Source organism: Anser brachyrhynchus, assembly GCF_964034855.1.
Source record: "Anser brachyrhynchus genome assembly, chromosome: Z".
Taxonomy (NCBI): domain Eukaryota; kingdom Metazoa; phylum Chordata; class Aves; order Anseriformes; family Anatidae; genus Anser; species Anser brachyrhynchus.
In genome coordinates, this window is record NC_137697.1 from 42,876,936 (window position 1) to 42,894,610 (window position 17,675).

Consider the following 17,675-nt stretch of genomic DNA (forward strand, 5'->3'; position numbering starts at 1 on the left):
CTTCCCTTTCCTTTTTTTTCTTCTTTTCTTCCCAGCAGCTAAATATGGAACAAGCCTGTTCCTTTAACTTTAAAAGCTTACAAAGCCTTTGGTTAATCCCCAGTGGGCATAAATCATCATAGCCCCATTCAAATCAATGGAACTCTGCTGATATCGGCTGAGAAATTCACCCTTTAGTTCCAATATTTATTTGCAAAAGCACAATAGAAATCGAGTACTAAAAACATTCCATAAAAATAGAATTCATCCAACAGAGCTGCTCAGAATTTCAATCACTGGAAGCAGATGAGATAAATTTTTGGTTTGTGGTTTTAGACACCAGTGTAAAATTGTTTTCTTGGTTTTTACGGTCAAATGAAAAGTAAACAAGTACATTGTTTTTCCAACTTCAATTATATTTTTTTAATGAAAATCCAAAGACAAGATCTAATGCTTCCTTCAGCTGTTTACTTCTAAATCAGCTCCTAGAAATGCTCAGAAAGGGTTTTTCTTTCCAAAGCAGAAGTGGGGTCCAGCTGGAGATGTCCCCCCTCCAAAGGGAAGCTCATGCAGTGGGTCTCTCTGCAGACTCTTGGGGGAACGTGTGGGGAGATGGTACTTCATAACCCAGCATCAGGGATGTGTAGCACCGTGGTTGCTCTAAGCCTGTAACACGTAGCTGGGCTGAGCCATGAAATAAAGGGGGCATGAGGAGTGCTGCCCTGTGGAGGACAGGTGGCATCCAGCACCCCGGCACAGTGGTACTGAAAGCGTTCAATTTTTAGGCTTGCTGTGGCTGCTTAGAGAAGCAAGGGTCAAGCAGTTATCTCACAACAGCTGCCATGGTCTGTTAAATGCCATCCTCGGTAAAGGGTAGCTTTGTTTTCCTTGTTTTCATGAAACATTCATTCATTGTCTTAATGCTTTTGCTAGACACAGAAATGAAAAGGTTTTTCCTTTACATGTGCATTTTACAGACCTATAAGCATATTAGGATACTGGATGACTTGGGCAATAAGCCCTGAGGAAGTGATCTGTGCTAGATGCAGGTCTGGTGCAGATTAATCCTGACCCCTGCCTGCACAGGCTCCCAGACAGCAAGCCCTGGATCCAACCACGTGCTGCTCCAAGCCACAAACCTGCTTGAGCAGCCTGCTGGCAAAGCCCTGCCAACGGTTTTGTCACAAGTCTCAGCAATAATTTAATCCTGTGTGCTCAGAGAATTGGTTAATTAGTATCCTGAAAGCAAGAAGTCAAGGTATTATAAAATCATAATTACTGCAACAAAGCAAAGCTTAATCTATAAACTGTATAATATTACACAGGGATTCAGCCTTTTCTTGTACTGCCTCATGATAGTATGAGTGCAGGATCTGGCCCCACTTATCCCAGAGTCTACAAAGTGCTTCCTTCTGTAGTTACAAACAATGCAGCTTCCAGTGATTTCCAAACGTAACAGATCTCAGACCTCAGCAAGAGTGCGCTTATTACAAAAGTTTCTTTCAACTTGCCTTAAGAAGTGGTAAAGGTACCTGATGAGCATTAGATTCATGGTTTGTGGCAACTTTTATTCACTCAATTTATTCTACAAGTCTGGGATATTGTTATTCTTGAACCATATTCCAACAGGAAGCATGTTAGAACTTTCAAGAACGTATCTTACAAACTCCGGATACTTTCTGAAATCGAGTTTACTTCAATTACAAATATCATCGGTATGGCCTGCTTCCAAAGAAAAGAGATCTCTCACCTGCAGATCGCAGGCACCTGTCTGCACTGACAAACTGTAGTTCTACCGCTGTTGCGCCTGCACTCCTCCCACTGCAATCATGGTGAGATCTTTCTGAGCAGAAGTACAGAGCCGTGCCGCTGCACTGCAATGCACTGTAAAGTACATTTGTATGGGATTTCCCTTCTTTGAGGAAAACTATCATGGCAGCTTCTGCCCTCAGCGCTGGCTTTGTAATGCTGCTACATTTAACAGGGTTGTCCAGGTGTGGAAGGCTATGCAGGCTTCCAAAATCCAGGCATGCCTCACCTCACCATAAATACAGAGGATTCACAGCCAATTCCACAGGCCTCATCCAGGATGGTGCCATACACGCCAGCAGCAGGACATCAGGGTAATTTCCCACCCCAGTCTGCCAGGAATGCTGCATTGCTCCGAATGCTGGGTATCAGCACTGGGCAGTGGGGACACAGCCCCACAGAGGGAGCCTATGCAACCAGGTTTGCACCCCAATGCCTCACGAGAGCCTGTGTTTCGTTTGCAGAGCAACCAGGATCACAGAGGCAACACCTAAGTCCTTCAGTCCAGTCCTGCTTCCTTAGTGTTTCACACAACCACACAACCCTGGCCCTGCTGTGTTGTTCACACTGAAGAACTGCCCCTCTCCCAGGGGCAGCAAGGACTTCCATTGTGAAACCCTGAAATATATGTGTTGCTGAGCAGAAGGGATGGTGGAAAGGGCAAGAGTACACATCCCTGTGAGTCTATATCTATTAAAAGCTTCCATCAGAAGGAAAAGCCTTATGCAAGCTCCACAATTGTTGTGTTTCTGTAACACTTAGGAACAAGAGACCTCCTTAGTTAGCAAAATATGAGCTGTCTTAAGCTTGAATGCACATTTATCACAAAAGCTTGAATGCACATTTATCACAAAACTGCATGTGTGCTCTGAAGTACAGCTTCTGAGTCAAAATTCAACCCATGGCCCATGTACAGCTTGCAAAAATGAGAAAGCTTCTTCAGTTTCCGTGTAGGTTTAGGAAGAAGAAAGCTTGCTTAGTTGTAAAGATATTTTTTTTTCTCTGCAAGGCAGGACAAAATCTTGACAAAGAGCTGCCAGCAGAGGTCAAAGAATAGGCTCAGTTTTGTCTTTTCTGCTGTGTTTTTCTCCTGCTAATCTTTCTGATTCCCTGGAACACTCCCACTAAACCACATCCCAGCTAAAATGTACACATCTTCTCTTCCATACGTGGAAAACTACTGTTTTAGCTATGCAATGTCCTAAAGAAATCTAGTTCTTCCCTAAAACTATACTTAAAAAAGGTTAATAGTTACCCTCGATCTTCCCACTGTATTTCTGAGTTACGTTCAAAAATGAGTTAATGATATAGCTTCATCAGCAGTGTGTAGCAGTACGTCAACTTTGCAAAAGGTCTTAGCATTATTATTTTTTACATAGATTTACTGGTGTTTTCTTCCAACAGGAAGAAATTAATCTTAAAAAAAAATTATTAGGAATGTTTGTCCAGGACGGCTGATGGTCAGCAGTGGATCTGTTAATGTCTTGTACTTGGTACAGTAATTAGATTCCTACTCTGCAAAATAGAAATTGTATTTGCAAATACAATATGACTGTGGCTACAGGACAGGTTATCATAAAGGCTGTATTTTGTATTTGTGCACTACATTTAAATGGCAGTGTCCACCATTTTGTAAAAGAATCATACAATTTGCATGGTCTTTTTAATGTCTACACATTGCTTTGAACTTGAGAAGCTTTAAAAAAAAAAAAAAGAGATAATTAGTAACTCAATACTGCATATCATTTTAAAATTATAAGAATCAAATTATTCACTGTATCTTTACAATTTGGTTAATGTGCATCATAACCTACTTACAACGCACTGCAGGATGTGGCTATCACTAGTAGAATTGCATCTTATGTGTTAAGCACACTTTATTAAAACTCATACAGAGTGTTATCAGGCAGTATAAGCCATGCTACTGGTCTACAACACCAGTTGGAGTGTGTTACTCTAGTATTTTCAAGCTTTGTTGGTGGATAGATGAGATACTGTGGTCTTTTAATTCATCACTTTGCAAGGCAATATCTTATTGCACCCAAAAGTTAAAACATTAAAATAAATAAATTATTGCTACAATAATAAACTCTTAACTGCTCCTGGCTTGCAGTAATAGAAAGTGGCTACTCCAGCAAAATGACAAGATATCCCTATAGAGAAGACATATATTCCTATAGACTGTAGAGGGAATTAGCAGTTTGGAGAAAATATATTCAGATCCCATACAGTATTTTTTTTTTCTCCTTTAGATTTCATTGGATTTTAGCCCAGGCTTTCTTACTGTTAATCAAAACTGCAATATGATGAACACAGCTGCCTTTAGATGCGCTCTTGACTCGCAATTTCCATTATTGGCTGTATAACTCTGAACCACAATTTCCAAGTTTTGATCTGGTTCCTGGAGAAGGGAATGACACAAGGAAACATTTTTTCCCTTACTGCCTGTGTGAGGGTTGTAAATCTAGGGTCTGCTTCTGAATAATTGATAGCAAGTAGGGTTTTGCTGATGATTTACATATGAAGCAAGACAGAGCTTAATCCCTGTTAACTTATTGGATGTCAGATACCATAAGGGTGGTTGAAGGAGATTGACTATTGATTCTAATACCTGTCAAGGTACACAGGGGAGAGTGTTATTATTACTGAAAATTTGTAGTTAACTGCAGTTAACCTGATTTTCCGTGAAATGGAAAAAGAACACAGCACTACTCTGTATTTAACATGATCACTTCTGAAAAGTATAATGATGACTTTCATAATAACCAAAGAAGAACAGGAGTAAAATATATCTTTGTTGTGGAGAGCAAAAAAAAGCTCACAGTTAACTGTCTAGTTTTCCCTTCTCCCCAGAAGCAGGCATTAAATGATGTACAAACACATGCACACAGAAAGCAGTGACTTGACATCAATAAATCATACAGAGTAAATCATATAGCAAATCTATACGAAAAAGTGACTATGCTATGTTACGAATGCATAAACAATAATTAATATTGGTAATAAAGTTTTGTGAAATTTCTAAACAATTAAGAATACTTTGTAGCAAAACAGAATATTTCTGTCTTCATTAATTTATATAAGCATTCATCACATTAGTTTGGTATCAGTTATATTTAAAACAGTCTTCTCACTTGCTGATTAATATTCACCCTAAAACCTGCACTGTCCTTGACCCAAAATCACCCAGGGAGACTAAGGAACACCTCTGCAGAAAAAGAAGGTTAAGATACGTGTAACTCTATAAATGTGGATGAATGACATTGACCAGATGAGTTGTCCATTGATCTTAACTGTGCTGCTCGTGGGTGCCAATATATTACTGAGCATAAATGCTTTTTTGTACCAAGCATTTAGATACAACTGAAAACAAAGGAGAAGCAAATTTTCAGAGCTGGGATTACCCTTTTCTTCAACATTTACATAGGACTGAGAATCAGCAAAGACAACCAAGCTACTACAAATGTAATTACGGTTCACAGCAGGATGAATAATATTTTAGGTAGTCAAAGACTTAAATCCACATGAACGTAACGCCTTAAAAATTCAAAAGTTATGAAAGCTACTTGCATCGCACCTGAAAATAAATAAGTCGATAAATGATTTAAAAAAAAAAAAAGAAAGAAAGAAAAGAAAGAAATATGTAACTGCGTAAGTCTTCATTTTATAATCCATTTGTCTTGTACCCCTAAAAAGGAAGACATCACCATTCCAGTTTAAGATCAGCTGTTAGGTGTAATCCATTACAGAGCACACAAAGACTGAGTGGCCAGTGAAAGAATTATAATTACTGTATTCAAAATCATTGAAAAAAGATTTTATTTACTGTTATCAGCCAGAAATAGGGGATTCTGTATAAGAAAATACCATTATTTACCTTTAATGTATTTATTATCTGTTGCAACACTTTGAACATAGATAACATATAAATATAAATCATTAACATCTGCTTAGATTTCATACCAATTGTAACAATACATGTGCACAGTCATCATATTACTTTTGCACTTTCAATAGCTCATAAGATAGCCATTCATTAGGTGTTCTTTTATTGATACAGAACAGTCTGAAACTTGATTTCTTCATTTAAGACTAATTGGTCAAAGCTGTGAGTATTCTCTATTAATGCTTTGGAGTGCAGCATACAAAATTTTAACTATTGACAGCAGAATACACCCTTTGAAAATTACATTAGTTTTGTTTATGCAAAGTCACAGTTCCCAATTTTCTCTTCAGTCCTTATAGTTGCCTATTCTAAACTGAAACTTTCATCACACATTGTCTTGACATCACTAAGTTAATTGGTACAATTGCAATTGCAATTGCAGTGACAATCAGATGTGAGCAGTGAAGGGAAAAGAGCCCTCTATTATTTGCCAGATTGCCACTTCCAATTGCTTTTGGACTTCTTTACATGTAAAGAGTAGAATCAGAGCATTGATACTTGTCTCCTTGTTTGTATCCAGAGGTGTGCATTGCTGTTGTTCGTCTCTTCCTTCAGGATATACACAGAGGATAGTAGAACTGTGCAGCTGCTGATGGTATCCGTTTAGTTGGGCCCTATGATCTTTAAGTACCTTATTATCAACTGGTTTACTCTCCTAACCTTGTCATTAAATGTTAAATATTACAGCAGTATTTGACCCAGTGTACAAGCCTGTTGGTAGCAATGTCGACAAGAGTCTACTTTCTAAGTAAAACATGTGGTGTGAATGTGAAGCAAGGTGAAGACCATGTCTATTTCTTTTTGTTTGTCATGTTTTACAGTGATGAACTGATCTGCTTCCCTTTCCCTGTCCCACTCTGTCAGCCCTTTACTCCATTGATTCAATCCTCTCATCAGCATTTCTGCCTTTATAGAGATCTTATGTGTCTCTGGCAATTTTTAACAAGCAGTGCTCCATCACCTTGCCAAGAATAGCTGGGGATTTAACAGGCTTCGCCCTCTCAGCTGGGAAGAGTTCTGTCTTTTACACTGAAATTCATCTTTACCTGTCAAGGTTAAAGAAGGAACACAGAATGCCACAGCCACCTGACTGTTTTTCAGCAATGCTGGCTGAGTCTGCTAAAATCTCCCCAGGGTGATGGGGGCATGCAGACTAGGATGGCAGTTCTGACAACATTATGCAAAAATCAGGCTGTGTTCTCTGCTGCTGTACAGCAGCTTGCTTAGGTGACAATGCTTGTCAGAGTGAAAGCTGATCAGACTGCCCCTTCCACACATCCTGTTCCTGGCATTGATCAGGGAGGCTTGTACCAGCAATGGGAGCTGCCTTCTGCCACCTCACACTACAGGGATCTGACTTTGCCCCACCCCACCCCACCTAGAGGATACCCCACACTGACAAAGGCAAAAAGTTATATGTTTTTCCAATATGAAAACTAAATAGTTAATGAAAATGAGAAAGACAGTTGATAATATCTCTGCTAGATTTCTCCTTGTCACTGCCTAATGCTGTGCCAAATTTTCACTGGAGTTCCATGTAAAAGACAGGAATATCCCTATCTCCCACTACGTCACGGTGATGTTTCAGTTTCCTTTACAGTTCTAGCTATATATTTTCCTATTAAATGTCTTACTATTTAAAGAGCTTTTCTGGGATCTGTACAATTAATCATATCTGCAGGAGTATGTAAAATGTCCTGGCATCAATGACACCTGACCCTTCTCACCAATTCTTCTTGCTCAATGTTGATACCATTACTGTGGATTCACTGCAGAAGCCAATAGGTCAGACATATTTACCCTCTTTACGAGGACAGCCTCTGTTCCCAGTGGGTCTGGGAAGATTTGATTTATCCTTCAAAATAAATTATTATGAATGAAAATTGTTAGCCACACAAAGATGTGGAATTGTCACAGCAAAAAAAGAACAGCATGATAGACATAATTACTTTGTCCTGAATTATCATATTAAATAGCTTGAGCAAGCAAATAAATAAATAAAACCTTTATTTTTTTTTCTTTACTAGCTATTAATTACCTTTGAGAATGTAAAGTGTGGGGTGTTTAGTGGACGTTACAAAGTTCAAAGCCACTTTGGAACCAATGTTAGCCAATGTTAACAATGAGGAACAATATTTCAAGACACAGTTTCAGGTAAGCAAAATTTCTTGGCAGAAATTCATCATTCTTATATAATTTGGGGAAAATTATTTACCCTTCTGAATATTATTCCAAGTAAGTAATCTTATAGTTCTTTAAATCTTTCCCAAGCACATGCTAGATGATAATCCAAGGACAGATAACTACCACGGTCCTTCTGTAGTTAGAGTTGAGGCCTACAGAGGTGAATTCATGTGTCCAAGGTCATCTACTCTACAGAGAGAGGGCTAAGAATAAACCCTGCTGAGTCTTAGCAGAGCTTTTTGGACACTAGCACCTCCCGCTAATTTCTTATGTTCATTATGAGCAGGTAGCTGTGGCCTCATGGACCAGGGTATTTAAAAGTACTTATTAGGTCATTCATAAGCATAAAGTTAAGTGATTTTCACTGGATTCTGATGATACATCTTCACTGTTATTTAAGGGGGTAGAAGCAGTTTTACTGTAGTTGCATGGATGACAGTAAATTTGCTTGCATGGAATTGTGAGTCCCTTTGGTTAGACTGTTTTCAGAATCAAGTTATCAGTAGAACTTTTGGATATCTGTGTGCTTCACATCAGTAGTCAATAAAGACATAATCTGAGTCACATATAAAGACTAACAAAAATGTTTAAGACCCTGTTTTGTTGTCTAGACATCTATACTCTCTTAGTTTTCATAGCACTCATTAAAATGTATGCATTTTTATGAATCCCCAGAGGTGCTTGTCTTCCTTTTAAGGTGATAGAGGACTTGCAAAACTGCCATTTGAACACTGAAGAAATCCCGGTCTTTTAGCTTATTTTATTTCAGTGACAGTTCTTCCGTGAATAATTTCCAGAATTGTACAGCTAGGAGAACATCACTAATGAACTACAGCTTCTGTAGCCTTGGAACTGAAAGAGGCAGTGAGGATGAGGAAGGAGGAAGTTAATGAGGTGAGAAAACATACATAGACTAAATATGTAGGGTAGAGCTACCAGCTGTTGAAGTCCTAGGATAGCTACAGCAACAATGGCCAGACTCATTCCAAAGCAAGAAACAGCCAACCCTGCATCAAGGTTCAAGGCATGTTTAAAGGTCGAATGCAAACAGAAAAAAACTGTGCTGCTGCCTCCCTTCACTGCTGTGATAATACTTTTGGGAAGACTAGTACACAAATCCCGGCTTGCTGGGCTGGGTAATGTCATTAGTAGCTGTCTGCTCCAAATGGAACTGTGAATCACTGATTGTATATGATGAGGCTTCCCGCATGCAGTTCATGCTACTGTTCTTGAGTACTAAATACAGTTCCTCTGTACAAAATATTCCAGCATCAAAAAGGTGAGGTACCTGTATTCATAAACTGTTCATGGGCATCTCAGAGATGCCCACTTAACGCAGCTGGTTGCCTGTTGATCTAAGATCAAGAAAGAAGAAAAAAAGTGTATGCATCCCGTAGGATGTCAGGAATGTGACTGTAATAAAAATGTTCCCTGCTTGAAATATAACAGCCCTTTCAGTGTAATTTGAATGCCTGCTGTTCATTTAAATTACCCACTGTGTGGGCTGTGTGCTATTATACTGTGCAAATATAAAAGGAATATATAGTATTTGCTTTCCCTAAGAAGAAATAAGGAATGGTAACTTAGCACATTTTCATAAAAGCATAATCATATTTATTTAAGAAAATTTGTTCTTAAAATGAAGAAAAACTTAAGAAATTATACCGCTTATGCAAGGTAGTCATACCCTTCTCTTTGCCATTGTTACTGTACTTTAGGCTTTTAATATGCAAGAACTCGGCTTTGTGTAGAGCATTATAGGCCTCCCAAGACCTGGACTGATTGTGATCATGAAATTCTTTGTGTAGACAACCCATTAGGCACCTACTAGATCAAAATTCAAGTCCTCTGATTATTTCTCTTGAGTAAACATGCTATAATTGGATGCAAGAAAGTGGTACAACTTCTGTTTGTAAGCTCTGGGTCATTTGGAGTATGACTAAAGAACACAATGTAGACTATGCAAAGATACCTGAGTCTGTGCCAAATAAGCTAGCTCCAAAATCAAAAACAGCACAGTCAGCTCAGCTCAGCAGTTCTCAGAATAATTGGCTCTACCAAAAAGTGTAGTGTGATGACTTCAGGGACATGATGATTGTACTTCTGGGACCTCTACTAGTTATTGGCTCCTGTTCTACATGCCTGTTTGCTGCATTTACACATTTCCAAAAAGTCCACCAGCTGCACAGTGGTCAAAAGATTAAAGGTTTGCACTCAGAGCATTAGGACTTTACATAGCTTTATTTACTGTGGAGTAATGCAATAATTTACACTCATGTTAATCTAGGACTACTGCATACTGAGTCACTCAGAATAAGCTGACAGTCACTCAGGGACATAAATGGTGTATCTTACAACACAATTTGTCCTGAAGATGCAACCTTTCTGTATAGACAGCTATGACATGGTCATAATAGTAACACTCATGGCATAACATTCTAATTGTTTTTACACTGGGGCTTTGTAGACTTTCTCTTGAGACAGAAATTTTAGCTAGTAGACTGTTGTAACACCTACTGAAAAAGAAGAGATTTCTCAGAATAAACTGAATTTTTCTATGGGATATTCCTGTATAAGACAACAAAACTTGCGTGCTTAACAAGAGTTCTCTTGACAGTTTTATAAAATATCCCAGGGCTAGCTTTGAGAAGTCTGTTTCTTTTACCCTTTCTAGGGGACAATTTTTAAGAAGTAAGCAACCTTAGGCCAAATATTCAGTGGGTGAACCTTCATTGAAATTACGCTTCAAGATATGCCAGTTTACAGAGCTGAGAATTGAGACCTACCTTCTAAGTGAGTTCTAAATAAATGAGCTCTTTCCGTTCTGTAACACTGCTGCAGTCCTGGAACAAGGATGAATGCAGGTATATTCTGACCAAATCAATCGTGCTGGCACAGACACAGAGAATACACTTGCGTTAGCTGCTACCACTTCATCATTCTGTGAGTAACACGATCTCTTAAAACCTAGGAAATGTTCTTTCCCTGCTAAATTTGCTGACGTTTCACAGAAAAACCTGATCATTCTAATTCACTGCTCTATGGATTTTGAACATTTTATTTATAAAATATTCTCAATATAATTTCAGGGCCAACTATGTTGATGCATACAAATTGGAAATAGGCAGTTTATTAAAACAAGTTTTGGATGGGAATGTAATGTCTTGAAAAGATTTGCTTAGAAATGACTTGCTAACCTGTCTTGCTTAACCACAAAGGAATCTCCCTAGAAAAAGCAAGATTGTGAGGAATAATTTGAAAGATTTTGATGAACTCCTTGTAAGTAATAGAGATGCTCTTTGATTATTTCTATAGCTTGTATTTCATTGGAAGAATCCTCTTTGTTGAGATTTGAGAGGTTCTTTAAAAAAATTTGTGATTTCAGTGAACTTTATAAGGACTACCAATAAGCATGACAACCATGCCATTTCCTTTCGGAAGAGATTGGTTTGTACAATAATCAGGTGAAGCTGCAAAGTCCAGTTAAAGGCTGGAGGTTCATTTGTGAAAGTGACACTTAATATAGGTATGCAGTCTGATACTTCAGTTAAGCCAAAATTCTACATCTACATGCCTGTTTGGTTTGGGGAGCTTGTCTAAATGCAGTATCCCAATATCTTTTTGGTGGTGGTGGTGGTGTGGTTTTCTGTGTTTTATTATTACTTTGCAAAACACCAGCATGACCTGATGATCTTTGCTAACTTTCAAAATAAATAAAAATACAAGCGTTGGGTCCCTCACTAAGTCCATATTGACAAAAGATTATCTGGATACTGTACGAGTTTTTCCTTTCTACTGATTTCATTAATCTTATACTTACATATTATATTAATATATAATCTCTATATATTTTTAATTGCTCTTGTCCAACATAGCAAGATCTAAAATTCTGTTCCGGGGTGCATAACTAGGTGTTGTGGTTATATTCTGCTGCACAGCAGAGCTCCACCACAACAGGTCTCTCACTCCCCCTCCTCAAAGGGAAAGGGGGAGAAACTACAATGAAAAGGGCTCAAGAGTTTAGATAAGGAGATCACTCCACAATTACAGTAACAGGCAAAACAGACTCAGCACAGGGAGATTAATGAAATTTATTACCTATTACTAAAAAGCTCGAGCAGTGAGAGACAAAAAAAAAAAAAAAAAAAACTAAAAACACCTTCCCCCCCATCCACCCTCTTCTACCTCTTCCCCCCAAGCAGTGCAGGGGAACAGGGAATGGGGGCTGAGGTCAGTCCCTGACGGCTCTTCAGTCTCCGCCGCTCCCTCACGGTCCCTCCCTGCCCCTGCTCCCCGTGGGGTCCCTCCCACGGGATGCCGTCCTTCCCGAACTGAGCCTGCGGGGGCTGCCCGCAGGCAGCAGCTCTTCAAGCACTGCTCCCACACGGCTCCGTACCACGGGGTCCATCCATCCCCCAGGAGCAAACTGCCCCAGCACGGGTCCCCCACGGGTGGGCGGCAGCTCCCCCCAGACCCCCTGCTCCTGCGTGGGCTCCTGTCCACGGGCTGCAGCTCCGGCCCGGGGCCTGCTCCTGCGGGGGCTCTCCGTGGGCCGCAGCCTCCTCCAGGCCACATGCACCTGCTCCACCGGGGGCTCCTCCACGGGGGGCTGCAGCGTGGAGATCTGCTCCGTGTGGGACCCATGGGCTGTAGGGGGACAGCCTGCTCCACCAGGGGCCTCTCCACAGGCCGCAGGGGAACTGCTGCTGCCTGCCTGGAGCACCTCCTGCCCTCCTGCTGCACTCACCTGGGGGCTGCAGGGCTGCTTCTCACTCCTCTCTCCCAGCAGCTGCTGCACAGCAGCTTTTTTTTTTTTTCCTTCTTTGTTAAATCTGCTGTCCCAGAGGTCCAACCAGCGTCGCTCACTGACTCAGCTGTGGCCAGTGCTGGGTCCCTTTTGGAGCCGTCTGGAGCTGGCTCTGCTCTGACATGGGGCAGCTGCTGGGCTCTGCTCACAGAGGCCACCCTGCAACCTCCTGTTAGTAAACCTTTGCCACATAAACCCAATCCAATCAAACAACACTTGTAAGATTTATCACACAGACTGAAATGTGTTGAACAGTGTTGTTGATACTCTTCTCATATGCTAAAATTTTGTAATTGGTATGACTGAATTTTATGTTTTTAATTTTACCTCTGAGTATTAAAAAATGACAAATGCAGGAGCATTTTTAAATAGATATTGAGTTAAAACAACACTCCTTTTTAGACTCTTTTAGTGATTTTAGACCTTCCCAGACAGATAATGATATAGAAGAGTAAGGAGAAAAGTGTTTTTAAAACCTAAGGTACGGTAATGGAATTGGCATTATTATACTTATTATACAAACAGAATATGTGGAAGACCTCAGCAGTCCAAAGTGTAGCTGGGAAAAGAATTCAGCAAGAAATCTGTGTACAGCAAGTCTCAGAAGGGAGTGGTGGCAAATTTTCTTGCTTCTTGGATGCTGAAAGTAGAGATTTTTCTACAGCAAAAGGTGCATTCCGGTCTGCAGTAATTGTCAATCAATAGGGAAGAAATGATGGAGGGTAAGCTAGCAGAAGACAGTATGGGTGAAAGTGACTGCAACATGAAAAGAATGTAGATGAGCAAACAACAATGTAAGAGTTCAACCACCTAGAAAAGCCTCTAAGTATTATCTTCAGCTTCGAGTCCATACTAAGAAATGTGCTGAAAAGTTGAAGAGGTCTAGAGAAGGTCAATGGGAGTAAGAGGACATCTAGAAAGCCTGAACTATTCTGAAGAGTTGGAAAATAAATAAATAAAAAGTGTTGGGGGTAGCAGAGAAGAGACATGTAGTAAAAGCAGTAGTAGAGTTAATCTATGCCAGTAAGAGAAGAAGAGAGTAAAGTCTGCTCCACATCCGCTGCTGCAGATTTCCCAGTCCTCTGAGCATGGAAGCACCAGAAGGGAGACTGAGCAGGGAGACAAACTGGGCAACTGGGCATCTGTGTCATTGTGTGCAATGTCCTCATCATAGGGTAAAATACTTACTGGCAGGAGAGACATGCTTACTAATGACATAACCTCAGACAGAGCCTGAAAGTCCTCATTTTCTGTTGCTTCTATGATCCATCACAGTCACTGGTGATTGTCCCCCTATGCTCTGCCCTTGTGAGGCATTCCTTCTGCACTGATCTGGGTGTCTGCAGGGATGTTTTTCTGTCAGTTTCTCATCCCTCTCTCCCAGCAGCTGTTGCACAGTTGTTTTGTTTGTTGGTTTGTTTGTTTGTTTTCCCCCCTTTCTTAAATCTGCTCTCACAGATGCACAAACAACATTGCTTATTGGCTTAGCTCTGGCCAGTGGTGGGTGCCTTTGGAGCCATCTGAAACAGGCCCTTACCTAACATTTCTCTTATGGTAAGCACTAGACTGCCATCCTCACTCTAATGAGGCAACAACCCTAAAAGAATCAGCACATGAGCCAGTACAAAGAAATGTGATTTTAACTGTCCTTGTATAGGGTGACTGAAATAAGAGGTAACATTACTCAAACAAAGCTTACACTGATGAAAACAAGTTGCAAATTACACCAGTTTTTGAGCCGCTGGTATCTTTCACCAAATATTCTGCATGTCCATGTTGTGGCCTCACATTATCGACAATTGCCTCCCTTGTCCTCAGTACACGTGTCTTCATTGCTCATTTCTGGATATGGCTGTGCACCCCACACCAGTCACTTGACCCCATTAGTACACATAACTGCAAAAGACTTGCTTGTTTGAAGTACAGTTCCGAAAAATCCCGCATTAATCAGCACTTCACTGAAGCCTTTATATGATCAATGTTCTGGTGATTTCCGTAGTCAACCTTGTTCCACTACAAAGCAGATAAGCCTGAAGTCCTGTTGCTTTCAGGAGAGCTGCCTGTGGCCTAATGGTCAAAGCTGCCTCACTTTGCTAATTATTTCAATCCTTTAGACAGGCTTGACTGATTATCATGGTTCAGCACAAGTTATTTTAAGTCTTCTGTTAATCTTTTCCTTAGACACTACTTACACACCAAGTAATTTCCAGAAATACTATGTCTAGGAATCAGAGAGCAAAAGCTTCTCAGTGAGATTCCCAATGTCTTTTTATAGTTATTCTCTTGAAGTTTATCAGTGTCTAGAAATTCAGTACAGAAAGCTATCCTGAGACAGGACACAGTCACCAGAATAGATTTACCTCTCATCAGGTCACAAAGAAAGCTGAGAAGGAAGGCTTATACCATATTTTAGATTGTGCCCTTTTTAGGAGTTCAAAAACTCAACATTTGCTGTCTGTTGCGTTTTCTACAGTTCTGTGGTAACTGACTAGCAAATAACAGAAACCTCTGCATCCTCTGACATTGCTGCCGTGCAGAAAAAAAAAATAATAATAATAATAAAATCTATTTAAGAAATCCCACCTTGAAACAGAATAAATCCAAGGGAGATTAAATTAATATATTGAAATAAATAATGAAACCTCTGCATCCTCTGACATTGCTGCTATGAAGAAAATAATAATAATAATAATAATAATAAAATCTATTTAAGAAATCCCACCTTGAAACAGAATAAATCCAAGGGAGAATAAATTAATATATTGAAATAAATAATGAAATAAATTTTGTCAACAGATATTTTTTCTCCCTTCTGTTGTTGTTGTTGTTGTTGTTATGAATGCATTTACAATTTCTACAATAGTAGCTGACCAGTCAGAAACAAAGCTAAGAAAAGTAAAAGTCAGAATTTTACATGCAACAAATTACTAGCTCTCTGCTCTGCCTCAGAGTTTCTTGGCATTTAAGTATACATGTCCACACTGTAGTAATCTGTTTGAATCCTGTCTTTCAAATATCTCCTTTCAAGTCAATACAGTTGTACAGGACCTGATTCTGCAGATGCTTCTTTCAGGGAATTTGTCTGAAACAGCTGAATAGCCTGAGTATAAAGCTCAAGAGTAAGATTTCTCGTAACATGTCTAGTATGTGGACAGCTAACACCTGAGATGAAAAAGGCCTCACTTGTCTGCTGTTTGAAAGACTAAGGATGTCTAGTTTGGGTCAATTTCTCTGCAACACAGGATTCGAAAAGACTATTTCACAGCACATTACTGTCCCAGGTCAGCACCATGTGAAGGACCCTATAGCAGTAGGTTGTGGCTCTTCAAGACTTACAATGGGCACAGAAGTAAAATGTTTGTATTTGGAGCATGAGCAGTCTTATGTATTCATGTGAAAACACTGCTTTGTGGTGCCCAACTTCACACAGGGAATTTCAGTGTTATGTTTGCTGATGTTACACCTTGTTTCTGACCAACCCTTCTGGCAACCAGATATGGCCATTTATCTACTCAGTTAGCATAGTAGATAAATTAGCATTTATTTACTCAATTTTCCCACTTAGGCCCTTTATGATGTCTATGACCGATCTGTGGGACACTGAGGGGTACACTGTGGACTTCATTGCCCAGCTTTTAACCATCATTTGGATGTTTTTGTCACCAAACCCACAAGAGATTTTTCAAGTTGGCAATATGGCCTTCTCCTTCCACCATATGGACACAGAAGATCTGGACCAAGGCCACATATATGAGTGACCTCTGAGTCTGCAGTTATATTTTTAATGATTTTTTTTTTCAAAATATTTCTTATCTAATTATTACTTAGCCTCCATTTTAGCCTCCATCAAGTGCTGAGGCTATTCATTTCTGTCCAGTGAAACTGGGTACATGGAAAGATTTTTTCTGCTCCTCACTGGCTTCATGATTTGGATTAGTTTCTCATTTGTTTGAACTCAAGATTACTATCTGCCTTGTGACATCCGTAACATTGCTCCCAGAAAATTTGCCTTTCATGGGTTAAGAAATAGTGTGACATTTCCACTGTTGGTGCAGTATATATTAATCTTTGAGCTAAGAACAATTATCCAGAATACAAGATTTTTTTCCTGTTCTATTCAAGTATCATAGAATCACAGGATGGTTTGGATTGGAAAGGACCTTAAAGATCATCCACTTCCAAACCCCCTGCCGTGAGCAAGGATATCTTCCATTAGACTATTTTCCCCAAAGCCCCGTCCAACCTGGCCTTAAACACTTCCAGGGATGGGGTGAATTATGGTCTGTGTGAAGTCTGCTGTCCTGTGTGAAGTTCAAGGTGGGACTCAGACTAATAACAGATTATGCTTTAAGCAACCCTGGAAATTTAAAGTAAAATACCCTGTGTTTCATGCTCTGTTCTGTGTTTTCAGGTAATTCAGAGCAAAATCAAGATAAGGAATAGTTAAAGGTACAAAAAGGCACAGACAATGTATAGCATATTCTACTTGATAATGTGAAAGTGGTTGGCCTAAGGGTCAAATCCTGAAAGTGGGTGCTTCTTGAACAAGAAGAAAGACTGTCAGCCTTGTCACCAGTTTCTTGCTGCTAATATAAGAGGTGCAGTCTTTATTAAAGCAGTAATCTCCAGTCTGTGTTTTTCCTTTATCTTTTGAATTCTCTTCCCCAAAACAGTTAAGTTAAGCTAATGCTGTCCTCATGTGGTCTCTCAGTGATCCTTTCACCCTTTGCCCTATTGTCACAGCTCTGGCCTTGCAAACCAGGACAAAGCAAATCCAAGCAAATAAATTAGCTCTGTAATTTCTTAGAGTGCAATTTTCTTTACAAATATTTTCAACTGCCTTTTCACAGAACAAAGGGCCTTAGATTGGAACAAGTCATAGCTGCAACCATTTCAGATCCCTTTTCATTGACATAATACTGTAAAAGGGGGTTCTGCAAATATTAATCA

The 17,675-nt window shown here is 39.8% G+C and overlaps 1 long non-coding RNA gene across 1 annotated transcript in view; it reads left to right on the top strand.

Moving 5' to 3' along the window:
• The window catches only part of LOC308186146, a 30,267-nt gene extending 22,448 nt beyond the window's left edge, over window positions 1-7,819 (top strand). The window contains exon 3 of the long non-coding RNA XR_013943927.1: window positions 7,762-7,819. This is a non-coding gene — a long non-coding RNA (uncharacterized lncRNA). The remainder of the gene's footprint in view (window positions 1-7,761) is intronic.
• Window positions 7,820-17,675: the final 9,856 nt, after the last annotated feature.